Below are 13,293 nucleotides of genomic sequence, written 5' to 3' on the forward strand. Positions count from 1 at the left end.
AACAGGGTAGATGCAAGCAGTTCAATGATGTGGAAGAGCTGATCTTAAGAGGAATTACACCTTATGGAGGGCAACTAAAGAGAGCGCTATGCAGTAACTAAACTCTCCTGCCTACAACCTAATCTTTTTTTTTTCTACCCAGTGAATCTGTTCTCTTGTCCTCTAATTATCTTCAAAAGGCTTATGTGTGTGTGGAAGGGAGGCCTCTTTCTCCTCTATTCTGTGGCAAATTATAGGCCCATATTTGAGCTTCCTAATGAAAAAGGGTAAAGTATACCACTGATCACACAGGGCAAGACATCTTCTCTGGTATAAAAAGCCAATGAAAAGCATTGTGTACATGGGAAAACCATTCAGAGTCTATGCTATTCAGTGCATCGTTTTGAAATGTAAGACCTTAAAGTCTTTCTTCTTTCTTTAACGATTAAATAAAAACGGTCATAGGGCACTGGGATTCCTAGTATAGCTACTTTCCCTATTTTATTTGTGAGCTGTATACATTATCTAGTGAGACGTTAAAACATATTTTTTGTTTTTAAAAATGTTGTCTAACTTAATCGATAAATTCATAACATATAAGAGAGCCAATACATTTTATAATGCATATCATTTGCCTTCTCTTTTTCAGAAATGCACGTCACTCCATTTGCCAGTCTAAGACATTCCATTTTATAGGTATGCAGAAGGAAAGAGGGAAAAGTAATGGCCAATTCATTTCTTCCTGGTTACTGGTCAGATTCTTAGCAGCTGCCTCTTCTTGGATTTCTTCCACAAAGAAATTATTTTTCTACCTGTTAATTACCTTGCTGACTGTAGATACTTCACCCATTAAAAAACAAAAACACACTTTGTGTCTATATCACTTTTCTTTAGCTATTTGTTCAAGGGCTATGTGAGCCTTAAACTGTAATCGGGCTTCCATGGAATAGTCTTTGTCGTTTTTTATGTTTTCTAGGTTTTTTATTGCACTGGCATAATCTCCTTTTAGATAGTATAGAATTCCCAGTTCATGGTATGAATACGGCACCAAATAGTGGTCATGTTTTAACAATTTCTCCTTTTGAATGACATGATTAAAGTAGTGCTCGGCCATCAAATATTTGCCTAAGTATTTCAGGCACAGACCTTTCAGTAAATTTAACAAACTTATGTCAGCTGTGCCATACTCTTTACTTGGATTTTCTCGTAAAAGTTCTCCTCCTTTGTCAATTATTGATAGCCAGGTTGAAATAAGCTCTAGTTTTTTGCTCATGACTCGGAAACCACTCCAGGCATACATGAGTTCCAAAATGGACTGTGCTGTAAACCAGCCTGCAGTGGTCGCATAGCGCTGACCCTTCTCAGCAACAAACTTTTCTATTGGCACAGAAGTTCCTAAAATTCTGATTCTCAGGTTATCCACGTTTAAGAAGAGAGAGCTCATGTCCTCACTTACCGATTTCACAAAATCAGAAGGAAGCACAGCCAGTAGGGAAGCTTTAGCGAACGAATATATTGCCTTGGACCACCTGCTGTGTTGAAACAGTAGCTCAGCATAGTGGTAAACCTGCTTCCAATCCAGCAGAAAAATGTGGCACCATATGAGTTCCCAGTAACAGGTGATGAACCTGCTTCCATTCGTTCTGAATAAAAAGGCACTCCTCTAATGTTAATTGGGCATGTTTAAAATATCCTTTCAACATACTAAAACGTGCATGAAAAAATTTAAGTATGACACAGTTTGGAAATTTCTGGAGGTAGATTAGGGAGAGATTCTCTGCAGCAGAATTGTGGCTCTTTTCAACACCAAAAGCTACGGAGATATAATTGTAATAAAAGAATAGAGTCAAAACACTTAAGATATTATTTATATGGGATTCAGATGCACTCTCATGAAGCAAAGTCAAGCCTACCTCTCTATTGCCAGAATATCCAACAACACTGAGTAGTTTAAGTGTCTTTTGTGGCACAAGTGATATCAAATTGAATACTCCAAGTCCAAATTTTATGCCTCCAACCAGGTGTCTGTAAGTTTTACTTTGGTAATTAGGTATCTGTGTTAATACTCACTGACAGTCTTTGTATATTTGGTAACTTAACCCAACGTTGATCCCGCTTTTAAGAAAACAAAGCACACTGTCATCCTGTATAAACGTTACAGTGGATTTCAAGATCAAACACTCCACATAGCAGATTTCTGCATGCAATTCCTCTTCTTTGATAGCATTTATTCCCTGTTTATTCACTAGACGAGAAAAACTCATCATCCTAGATTTTCATCGGAAACTATTACAGGTTCTCAAAGCTTCCTTTGTGGCAGTCATCCCAATTTCTATCTCCTGTGGATCAAAAGTCAAGAAGGCCTTGACAACCATAAGGATACCATAAATTAGGGCATGGTACATGCTGTTTTTCGACCATGGATAAATGAGATGTATGGCATCTGAGAATCTGTTGTGAGAATCCAGTTGTGCATTCCTCCAGGGAAGATATTAGATCCATTGTTGTTGCTGCGGGGATACTTTCATAGGCATCTTCGAACTTGTCCTCCTTATCATTTTCTCCCTTACTAAATGATGTAAGGCCATCCTCATTATTTTCTCTTTTATTCAGAGGAGGTGACATATTTGTTTCCCCCCTTTAGAAATGAGAAATATCTGAAGTGCAGTGATGTGGCTGCAATGAGGGTAGCTCCTGCTCTCCTGACTGGGGTCACTTCTTCCACAGCCTGAAGTGTTGCTGTTATAACAGAGGCAAACAAACTAATAGTTGTGAGGTGCAGCACTGGGATATTCTCATCTCTGTCGGACAAAGGGGAAAAAAAGACAATTTTATTTAACTAGAATTTCTGAAAAGTTCAAATCATCTGGAATGTACTAAAGAAAACATGCTCTTTTAGAACCCTGGGAAGCAAATCCTTGGTAAACCGAAGATCTCTTTTGTTAACCATCCCTCCAGACTATCATTTTCATAAGATCATTCTTTTGTGTATTTGTGTTGTAGAACTGTACTATGACAGCTGTACAAAGAAAGTGAATTCTCTACAGGAAGACCTTGGGGGCAAGAATCGGGTGGGAAAGAAGAATGTATTTGCATAGGTCTCTAGTTAAGACTAGAGGAAGGGGTAAGTTGTCCAGACCAAAGACTAAAGATGATGGGAATTAAAAATCCACCCCATGCTATTCTTAGTACCACTGCTGGTGCTTGTATATATTTTCATAGAAAACTAGGTTTTGATAAAATATTATGGTTAGTTGTATAGGACTCTGGACATGGACAGTGCTGTGTAAACTAGAAAGATTTCCTCACATTGCTGCAATTAGGAAAAGAACTCAAATGTAATAGTTTTGATCACAGCGTTACTATAGCATCTTGGTAGGAAGGTGGGGTGAGGGCGGGCACAATGGAAAACCAATTCCAACTTGCAAGCTACTTAATATATTCATAATAATACAATAGGTTCAATTAATCTATTTGTAAAAATAGAAACCGCAAAAAAAAGAAACCACAGACAAAATACTTCAATAGTAAATTTCACAATGTTTAACAATAATTAGAAATACAGTTTAAAATGTACTTTAATTCTGTATTTTTATACGTTAAAAGACAGGAGGGGAAAGTAAAACAGAGGAGAACATTCAAAGGAAAAGAGAGAGAAAAGCAGAAGAGATACAGGTTTTTACACAGAGGGAAAATAAGTTATATATGAGAAAAAATTAATGGGGGAGGACAGCCTCGAAGATATTATTTTAATAAAATTGCTTGTTTTTACACCTTAAGGTTTAGTTATGTTTCAGTATTAGCAACTGTAATCACTATTCGTTGAAAAGCTAAGTTAATTACACATTTAACTAAAAGGCTCAGCTCTGAGTGGAAAAGCTCTGAAGCCCATTAAGAGGAAAATTATTCTTGGGACTGCAGTAGTGGCTAGATTAAGGTTGGCTGGAGAAACCTAGATGAGGGCCATATTTAACTCAAGGACAAAGTTTCCTTTCCTCTGGCCTAATGCTTTCAAATTATATTCCCTAGAATCCCTATTCCCCAGCGAAGACAGCTCAAATTTTACTTTTTCTGAAACCTTACCTAAGTCTGTCAGCATAATCACTCTGATGGCATGCTGTATATATCTTTATTAGTATTTATCTCACTGCACTGTAATTATTTATACACCTGCTTTAACCACTGGCCTGGGAGCTTCAAGGCATGATTTGTATTTTATTCAGCATTATATCCCAGTTCTAGTACAATCCCTTGAACAAAGTAGGCATTAATAAATGGTTGCTAAATGGATTCGGGTGCCCACACATCTTTCTAGGAATTTCTTGAAAGCGATCTGTGAACTTATCTTTCTGCTACGTAATTGCTAGGTTTGCTACTCCCAGAGTCACCATGTTACGCATTAGAGCCTCGGACCTTATTCATCTTATAACTGAAAGTTTGTACTCTTTTACAAACCTCTCCCTATTTCCCTCACCCCCCTTATTCCCTATTCTTAATGTTCCCATAAGGAGACTCTTCTGCTAGAGAAATACTCCTGGCTGGTGGGCCGACCTCTGGCTGGGGGTTGATAGAAGGAACCAGGGAAGTGTCCCTCTATGCCTTCTGAATTCCTTCTTTTGGAAACAGCCTGTGCAAAGTCTGAAACCAAAAAACAGGAAGAGTTTGTTTTCTGCTCTCCAGCTACATGTGGGACCAGGTGGGTAAATTTGTTTAATTAAGGGGTGGCCGCATAAGTTAGCCCACGTGGCAGCACATCTGAAGTCACAGTAACTATCAACTTGGTCAAAAAGGTCATGTTTTGATTTCCTTCTGCCGCACTCTTGCATCTGCATCTCGTTGGTTCTGAACTCAGGGGAGGAAAAGGGATGTTATTTGCTGACTCCCAAGACCATCTCCTTCTCCTCCTTCTCTTGTATTTCCTATCTAGATGGTTGACGCCATCATTCACCGTAGACTCTTTTTTTCCTCTTCCCATATCCATCAGTGACCAAACTCTGGCAATTTTACTTTGCTGAATGAGGTGCCTCTCTCTTGTCCTCCAAATCACCCTGGGCATACTTCTTTAACAAGGCTTATCCCTAAGGTTAGAAGATGGTAAAATGCAAAGACTGTGAAGTTAGGCTGCTAAGGTGTGAATACTGATTCTCCCACTTGCTTGGCCTCTGTTTTCTCATCTGCAAATAGGGAATAATAGTACTTCTACCAAAAAGTGGTTGGGAGAATTAGGTGAATTAACACTTGAAAAGCAGGCAGGATAATATCTGGCATATATAGTAAATACTCAATATATTATTCTATACCCATGCCCCCATAGCCTGGAATATCGTAGGTGCTTACTGAATTTTTTAAATGGGATTTAGGATGCAGACTGCTATGTTTGGGAGTCCCAAAGCTTTTGGTGATAGAGGCAGAGTCATAGTCTTATCATTCTTTTGCTTAAAATGCACTATCTGAAATGTCTTCTTTACTTCTATCTGCTTGTCTGTGTTTGGAAGGATCACTCTAGTGATTAGGAAAGGCTAATGCTGAGCCAGGAAGATCAGACAGCTAGGGAGCTCGAGTAAGGTAGAGAAGGAAAGGCTGAAGATACAGAAAGGAACAATTCAATAAAAAGGAGGTAGTGGGGGATGCACAGAGCACAGCTGAAGGGAGGATAAGATAAGAAAAATCTCTTCCACTAACACAGAAGAGTCTTCCTTCCAGTCATTCGTTGAGTACATACTTAACTGAGCTCTTTCCACATGCTAAGCACTATTCTTGGTGCTGTGGGTACAGCAGCGGACAAAACAAAGACCTTGCTGTTGGGCTTCCCTGGTGGCGATGTGGTTAAGAATCCGCCTGCCAATGCAGGTTCAAGCCCTGGTCCAGGAAGACTCCACATGCCACGGAGCAGCTAAGCCGGTGCACCACAACTACTGAGCCCACATGCCACACTTACTGAAGCCCGTGCGCCTAGAGCCCGTGCTCCGCAACAAGAGCAATGAGAAGCCTGTGCACTGCAACGAAGAGTAGCCCCCGCTCGCACAACTAGAGAAAGCCCACTCGCAGCAATGAAGGTGTGACACAGCCAAAAATAAATAAATTTATTAAAAAAAAAACAAAAACAGGGCTTCCCTGGTGGCGCAGTCGTTGAGAGTCCGCCTGTCGATGCAGGGGACACGGGTTCGTGCCCCGGTCTGGGAAGATCCCACATGCCGCGGAGCGGCTGGGCCCCTGAGCCATGGCCGTTGAGCCTGCGCGTCCAGAGCCTGTGCTCCGCAACGGGAGAGGCCACAACAGTGAGAGGCCCACATACAGCAAAAAAAAAAAAAAAAAAAAAAAAAAAAAAACCAAAAAGAAACACCCTGCTGTCATGGAATTAATTTTCTTAGGGAAGAGACAAGAGGGAGGGACATCGTGATGGGGGAGAAAAGCAATAAATAAATGAATAAATAGCATGTCAGCTGTTGACATATGCTAGAAGAAGAATAAAACAGGTTAAGACAGAATAAAGAATTTAGAGATGGATGAGGTGTGAGGTACTTGCTAGTATATGGTGGGGAGTCAGGAAAGGTCTCCCTGATAAGGTGAAATTTGAGCAGAGATGTAGAAGATGTGAGGGTCTCTTGATTTCTTCTTTCAGTCTAAGATAAGTGAACATCCTGTGTGTTCCTATGATGCCCTGTGCTTACCTCTATCACAGCACTTGATATATATATTTTTTCAAGTGTCTGTCTTCTGACTGCATCTTTTATATCTGTCTTCATCACAGAGTACAATGACTGGCACTTAGTCATTAACCTAAATGAATATTTATCACATGGCTATAACAGTTTTCAATTCACATATACTAAGATAAATTCAGGATGGAGTAATCAATCAACTGTTAAAACTGTAGGAGTCTGCACAGACATAGAGAAGAGACTTGTGGATATCAAGGGGGAGGTGGGGTGGGGGAGGAATTGATTGGGAGTTTGGGATTAGCAGATACAACTACATATAGAATGGATAAACAACAAGGTCCTACTGTTTAGCACAGGGAACTATGTTGAATATCCTGAGATAAACCATAATGGAAAATAATATAAAAAAGAATGTATATATTTATATATATGTATAACTGAATCACTCAGCTGTACAGCAGAAATTAACACAATATTGTAAATCAACTATACTTCAATTTTAAAAAATTTGAAAAAAGAAAGAAAAAGCTAAACTTGTAGCAACAGAGGGTAGAATGGTGGTTACCAGAGGATGGGAGGTAGGGGAATTGGAGAAATGTTGTTTAAGAGTATAAACTTGCAACTGGTAGATAAATAAATCCTGGAGATCTAATGCACAGCATAATGATGAGCGTCAACAATATTGTATTATAAACTTCAAGGTGTCTGAGAGACTAGATCTTAATTGTTCTCACCACAAAATAGGAATGATAATTATGTGACATGATAGACATGTTAGCTAACACTACAGTGGTAATCACACTGCAATATGTAAATATATCAAATCAACTTATAAATCTTAAACTTATAAAATGTTATATGTCAATTACATATCAATTAAAAATGTAAGCTTCTGAAAAAAACTATAAGGGTCTGGAAAATTTAACAGTGAACACAAATAACTGAAGTCCTTAATATGGTAAGAGTTCCTATGAATCAGTAAGATAGAAGAAACACTCTAACAGAAAAATCAGCAAGCGACATAAACAAAATGCCAGTGAGCATAATGTTCAATCTCACTGTAAATCAACAAAATACAAATGAAAAAAATATCCATTAAAAAATCAAACTTGGCAGATAAAAAATTTATAACATCCAATATTAATGAAGGTGCAGAGAACCAAATAACCTTGTGTGTTACTTGGTGGGTGTATAAATGGCTATAACCCTTTTGGAGAGCTACTTGGCAACATGTTTTAAAGCTTTTACATTTTTTTATACTCTTTGACCCAGTAATTTCACTTATGGAATTATTCTAAAGAAATAATCAGGGATATGCATTTATACAAGTTGTATACACTTCAGCATTATTTATAATATAAAAAAATGAAAACAATCTAAATTTCTTACAACAAAGGATACCCATACAATGGAATACTATGCAAATATTATAAGGTTGTAGAATATTTAATGACTTGGAAAATTGTTTATGGTATAATATACCATATTAGTCAGGGTTCTCCAGAGAACAAAACCAATACCAAATATCTGGCAGCATAGTAAACATATAAAGGCCATATATGACAAACCCACAGCAAGCATCATACTCAATGGTGAAAAGCTGAAAGCATTTCCTCTAAGATCAGGAACAAGACAAGGATGCCCACTCTTGCCACTTTTATTCAACATAGTTTTGGAAGTCCTAGCCACAGCAATCAGAGAAGAAAAAGAAATAAAAGTAATCCAAATTGGAAAGGAAGACATCAAACTGTCACTGTTTGCAGATGACATAATACTATACATAGAAAGTCCTAAAGATGCCACCAGAAAACTACTAAATCTCATCAATGAATTCAGTCAAGTTGCAGGATGTAAAATTAATATACAGAAACCTGCTGCATTTCTAAACAGTAACAATGAACTATCAGAAAGAGAAATTAAGAAAACAATCCCATTTACCATTGCATCAAGAAGAATAAAATATCTAGGAATAAACCTACCTAAGGAGGTAAAAGACCTGTACTCAGAAAACTAGAAGACACTGATGAAGTAAATTGAAGATGACACAAACTGATTGTAAGATATACTATGTTCTTGGATTGGAAGAATTAATATTGTTAAAAATGGGCTTCCCTGGTGGCGCAGTGGTGGAGAGTTCGCCTGATGATGCAGGGGACGTGGGTTCGTGCCCCGGTCCAGGAGGATCCCACGTGCGGCGGAGCGGCTGGGCCCGTGAGCCACGGCCGCTGAGCCTGCGCGTCCGGAGCCTGTGCTCCGCAATGGGAGAGGCCACAACAGTGAGAGGCCCGTGTACAGCAAAAAAAAAAAAAAAAAAAAAAAAAAAAAAAAATGACCATACTACCCAAGGCGATCTACAGATTCAACACTATCCTTATCAAAATACCAGTGGCATTTTTCACAGAACTGGAACAAATAATTTTAAAATTTGTATGGAAACATAAAAGACCCAAACAGCCAAAACAATCTTGAGAAAAAAGAACAGAGCTGGAAGAATCACACTCCCTGACTTCAGACTATACTATAAAGATACAGTCATCAAAACAGTATGGTACTGGGACTTCCCTGGTGGTGCAGTGGTTAAGAATCCGCCTGCCAATGCAGGAGACACAGGTTCGAGCCCTGGTCTGGGAAGATCCCACATGCCACGGAGCAACTAAGCCTGTGTGCCACAACTACTGAGCCTGCGTTCTGGAGCCCGCGAGCCACAACTACTGAAGCCCATGCACCTAGAGCCTGTGCTCCGCAACAAGAGAAGCCACCAAAATGAGAAGCCCACGCACCACAACAAAGAGTAGCCCCTGCTCACTGCAACTAGAGAAAGCCCACATGCAGCAATGACAACCCAACACAGCCAAATAACAAACTAACTAAATTAATTAATTAATAAATAATAATAAAAAAAACCCCAGGGACTTCCCTGGTGGTGCAGTGGTTGAGAATCTGTCTGCCAATGCAGAGGACACGAGTTCAAGCCCTGGTCTGGGAAGATCCCACATGCCGCGGAGCAACTAAGCCCATGTGCCACAACTACTGAGCCTGCACTCTAGAGCCCACGAGCCACAACTACTAAGCCCACGTGCCACAACTACTGAAGCCCACGCGCCTACAGCCCCTGTTCTGCAACAAGAGAAGCCACTGCAATGAGAAGCCCATGCACCACAATGAAGAGTAGCCCCCACTCGCTGCAACTAGAGAAAGCCCACACGCAGCAGCCAATGCAGCCAAAAATAAATAAACAAACCAAAAAAACCCCTCAAAAAACCCCAGTATGGTACTGGCACAAAAACAAACATATAGATCAGTGGAACAGAATAGAGAACCCAGAAATAATCCCATGCATTTATTGTCAATTAATCTATGACAAAGGAGGAAGACTATACAATGGAGAAAAAGCAGTCTCTTCAATAAGTGGTGCTGGGAAAACAGGACAGCTACATGTAAAAGTGTGAAATTAGAACATTCTCTAACATCATATACAAAAAATAAACTCAAAATGGATTAAAGACCTAAATGTAAGACCAGATACCATAAAACTGCTACAGGAAAACATAGGCAAATCTAGAAAAATGGTACAGATGAACCTGTTTGCAAGGCAGAAATAGAAACACAGACATAGAGAACAGATGTATGGACACCAAGGAGAGGAAGGGGGCTGGGATGAACTGGGAGATTGGGATTGACATATATACACTAATATGTATAAAATAGATAACTAATGAGAACCTGCTGTATAGCACAGGGAATGCTACTTAGTGCTCTGTGGTGACCTAAATGGGAAGGAAATCCAAAAAAGAGGGGATATATGTATACATATGGCTGATTCACTTCACTGTACAGTGGAAACTAACACAATATTGTAAAACAACTATACCCAAATTAAAAAAATAAAAAAACAAGAAGTGATGACACACACACACACGAAAAAAAGAAAAAAAACAGGCAGAACACTCTTTGACATAAATCGCAGCAGTATTTTTTTGGAGCCACCTCCTGGAGTAAAGGAAATAAAAGCAAAAATAAACAAATGGGACCTAATTAAACTTAAAAGCTTTTGCACAGCAAAGGAAACCACTGATAAAACTAAAAGACAACCTACTGAATGGGAGAAAATATCTGCAAGTGATATGACTGATAAGGGGTTAATATCCAACATATATTAACAGCTCATACAACTCAACAAAAAAAAACCCAAACAACCCAATTTAAAAAATGGGCAGAAGACCTGAATAGACATTTTTCCAAAGAGGAAATGCAGATGGCCAGCAGTCACATGAAAAGATGCTCAACATTGCTAGTCATTGGGGAAATGCAAATCAAAATCACAATGAGATATCACCTCATATCTGTCAGAATGACCATCATCAAAAAGAACACAAATAAGAAATGTTGGCAAGGATGAGGAGAAAAGGGAAGCCTGGTACATCATTGGTGCGAATGTAAATTGGTGCAGCCACTATGGAAAACAGTATGGCGGTTTCTCAGAAAACTAAAAACAGAACTACCATATGACCCAGCAATTCCACTCCTGGCTATATATTTGAAAAAAACAAAAACACTAATTCAAAAGATACATGTACCCCAATATTTATAGCAGCAGGATTTACAATTGCCAAGATATGGAAGCAACCTAAGTGTCCATCAACAGATGAATGGATAAAGATGTGATGTGATACACACACACACACACACACGCACACACACACAATGGAATACTACTCAGCCAAAAAAGAATGAAATGTTGCCATTTGCAGCAACATGGATGGAGTTGGAGGGCATTATGCTAAGTGAAATGTCAGACAGAGAAAGACAAATACTGTATGCTATCACTTTTATGTGGAATCTAAAAAATAACAACAAACTAGTGAATATAACAAAAAAGAAGCAGATTCACAGACACAGAGAACAAACTAGTGGTTACTAGTGGGGAGAGAAAAGGGGGGAGCTATAAAATAAACTACAAGGATATACTGTACAACATAGGGAATATACAATATAGTTTTACATTAACTATAAGTGAAGTTTAACCTTTAAAAATTGTGAATCACTATATTGTAATCTGTACCTTATATAATATTGCACATCAACTATACTTCAATTAAAAAATAATTTTAAAAATTCTAGGATAACGTAGAGTTTTTGTTGTTGTTGCTTTAAATACCAACGGTGTCCTACAGAAAAATGGTAGTACATCTGCAGGTTTCACAGGCACATTTTTATAACATAAAACAAATGTTTCACTGCAACTCTCAGAGTTGATAAAAAGCCAAAACAAGTTACTTTTAGGGGGGCAGTGTGGCTCAAAAGAAAGCTCTATGGACTGAGAGAATCAGAGGTTCAGATTTGGACCTAAATAGCTGTATAACCTTGGGAAAATCATTTGTAAATATTAATTGATCAACAACCATGTGAAATAGTTTCTTAGTAGAATTCATTAATGCTACAAATATTACTGAGAAAGTAGTACTCCATAGGCCATGCACAGTGCCAGACAGTAGGAATGTATCAGTGAGTAAAACAAAGTCCCTGCCCTTGTGGATCTCACATTGTGAGAGACTCTCATAGAATAAATGAAGAGGTCAGAGGTGAGAAGAGCTATGTAAGAAAATAAAGGTGAGTAAACTGTATAGAGAATGCAGGAGAAGGGCATATTATAATGTTGAAGCACTATTACAAAAGTACTGTATTTGCTTAAAAAAACACAAAATCTCCAAACAATACAGAAGACTACACTGTACAGTTAAACAATGAAGGCTCCTTTCTGTCTTCAACCAAATTCCACTTCCCAGAGGCAACCACAGTTAACAGTTTGGGAGTATACATATTAATGCTAGAGTCTTCCCATATTAACTATCCTGTTTAATTTCCCCATTACTACTTCCACTTAAGATAGTTATATTTTTATTTATTTATTTATTTATATTTAAGATTACATTTAATTTTTTATTATAAGTAATACAGGTCATAACAGAAAAAAATCTTAAAATAACCAAAACTCACGTAAACTACATTCATAATACCACCCACCCACAGATAGCATCCTTAAAACCTCCATTTTCTTCTGCGAAATCTTGAGCCTAGAATGACAAGTATAGTCACATGTTCGAATTAACACTACTAAACAGTGATTCTCAGTTCAGACTTGGAATTCTTCTGTCTCCAAGCCTCTCACTTTAAAAAGAAAAATTATAGGGCTTCCCTGGTGGCACAGTAGTTGAGAGTCCGCCTGCCGATGCAGGGGACACGGATTCGTGCCCCGGTCCGGGAAGATCCCACATGCCACGGAGTGGCTTGGCCCGTGATCCATGGCCGCGTCCGGAGCCTGTGCTCCGCACTGGGAGAGGCCACAACAGTGAGAGGCCCGCGTACCGCAAAAAACAAAACTTGGTCAAGGGTAGGCAGCTATTTAACCGTCAAACCCAACTCTGCCACACTCCATAAGCTTATGCTCTTCATCATTACACTATACCATTTCTCCTACGAAAAGGATTTATGAACTATTATTTTTATTAATTTACAATAGAAGATATTCATTTCCAGGGACTAGTAGCTCACTATCAAAACATCAAACAAAGTCGAGTCAATGGTCTTGCATGGTATTTCTCTAAGTACAGCTGAGAGGTGGTCAATAACATAGGTTCGCTCCTTCCAAGAT

At 38.7% G+C, this 13,293-nt stretch overlaps 1 pseudogene across 1 annotated transcript; it reads right to left on the bottom strand.

Moving 5' to 3' along the window:
• Positions 1-638: 638 nt before the first annotated feature.
• On the bottom strand, positions 639-2,737 carry LOC308627672 (tetratricopeptide repeat protein 39B-like; annotated as a pseudogene). The gene has a single exon. The product of its transcript is annotated as a tetratricopeptide repeat protein 39B-like (transcript).
• Positions 2,738-13,293: the final 10,556 nt, after the last annotated feature.

The sequence above is a fragment of the Mesoplodon bidens genome, assembly GCF_964165515.1.
Source record: "Mesoplodon bidens genome assembly, chromosome: 14".
Classification (NCBI taxonomy): Eukaryota; Metazoa; Chordata; class Mammalia; order Artiodactyla; family Ziphiidae; genus Mesoplodon; species Mesoplodon bidens.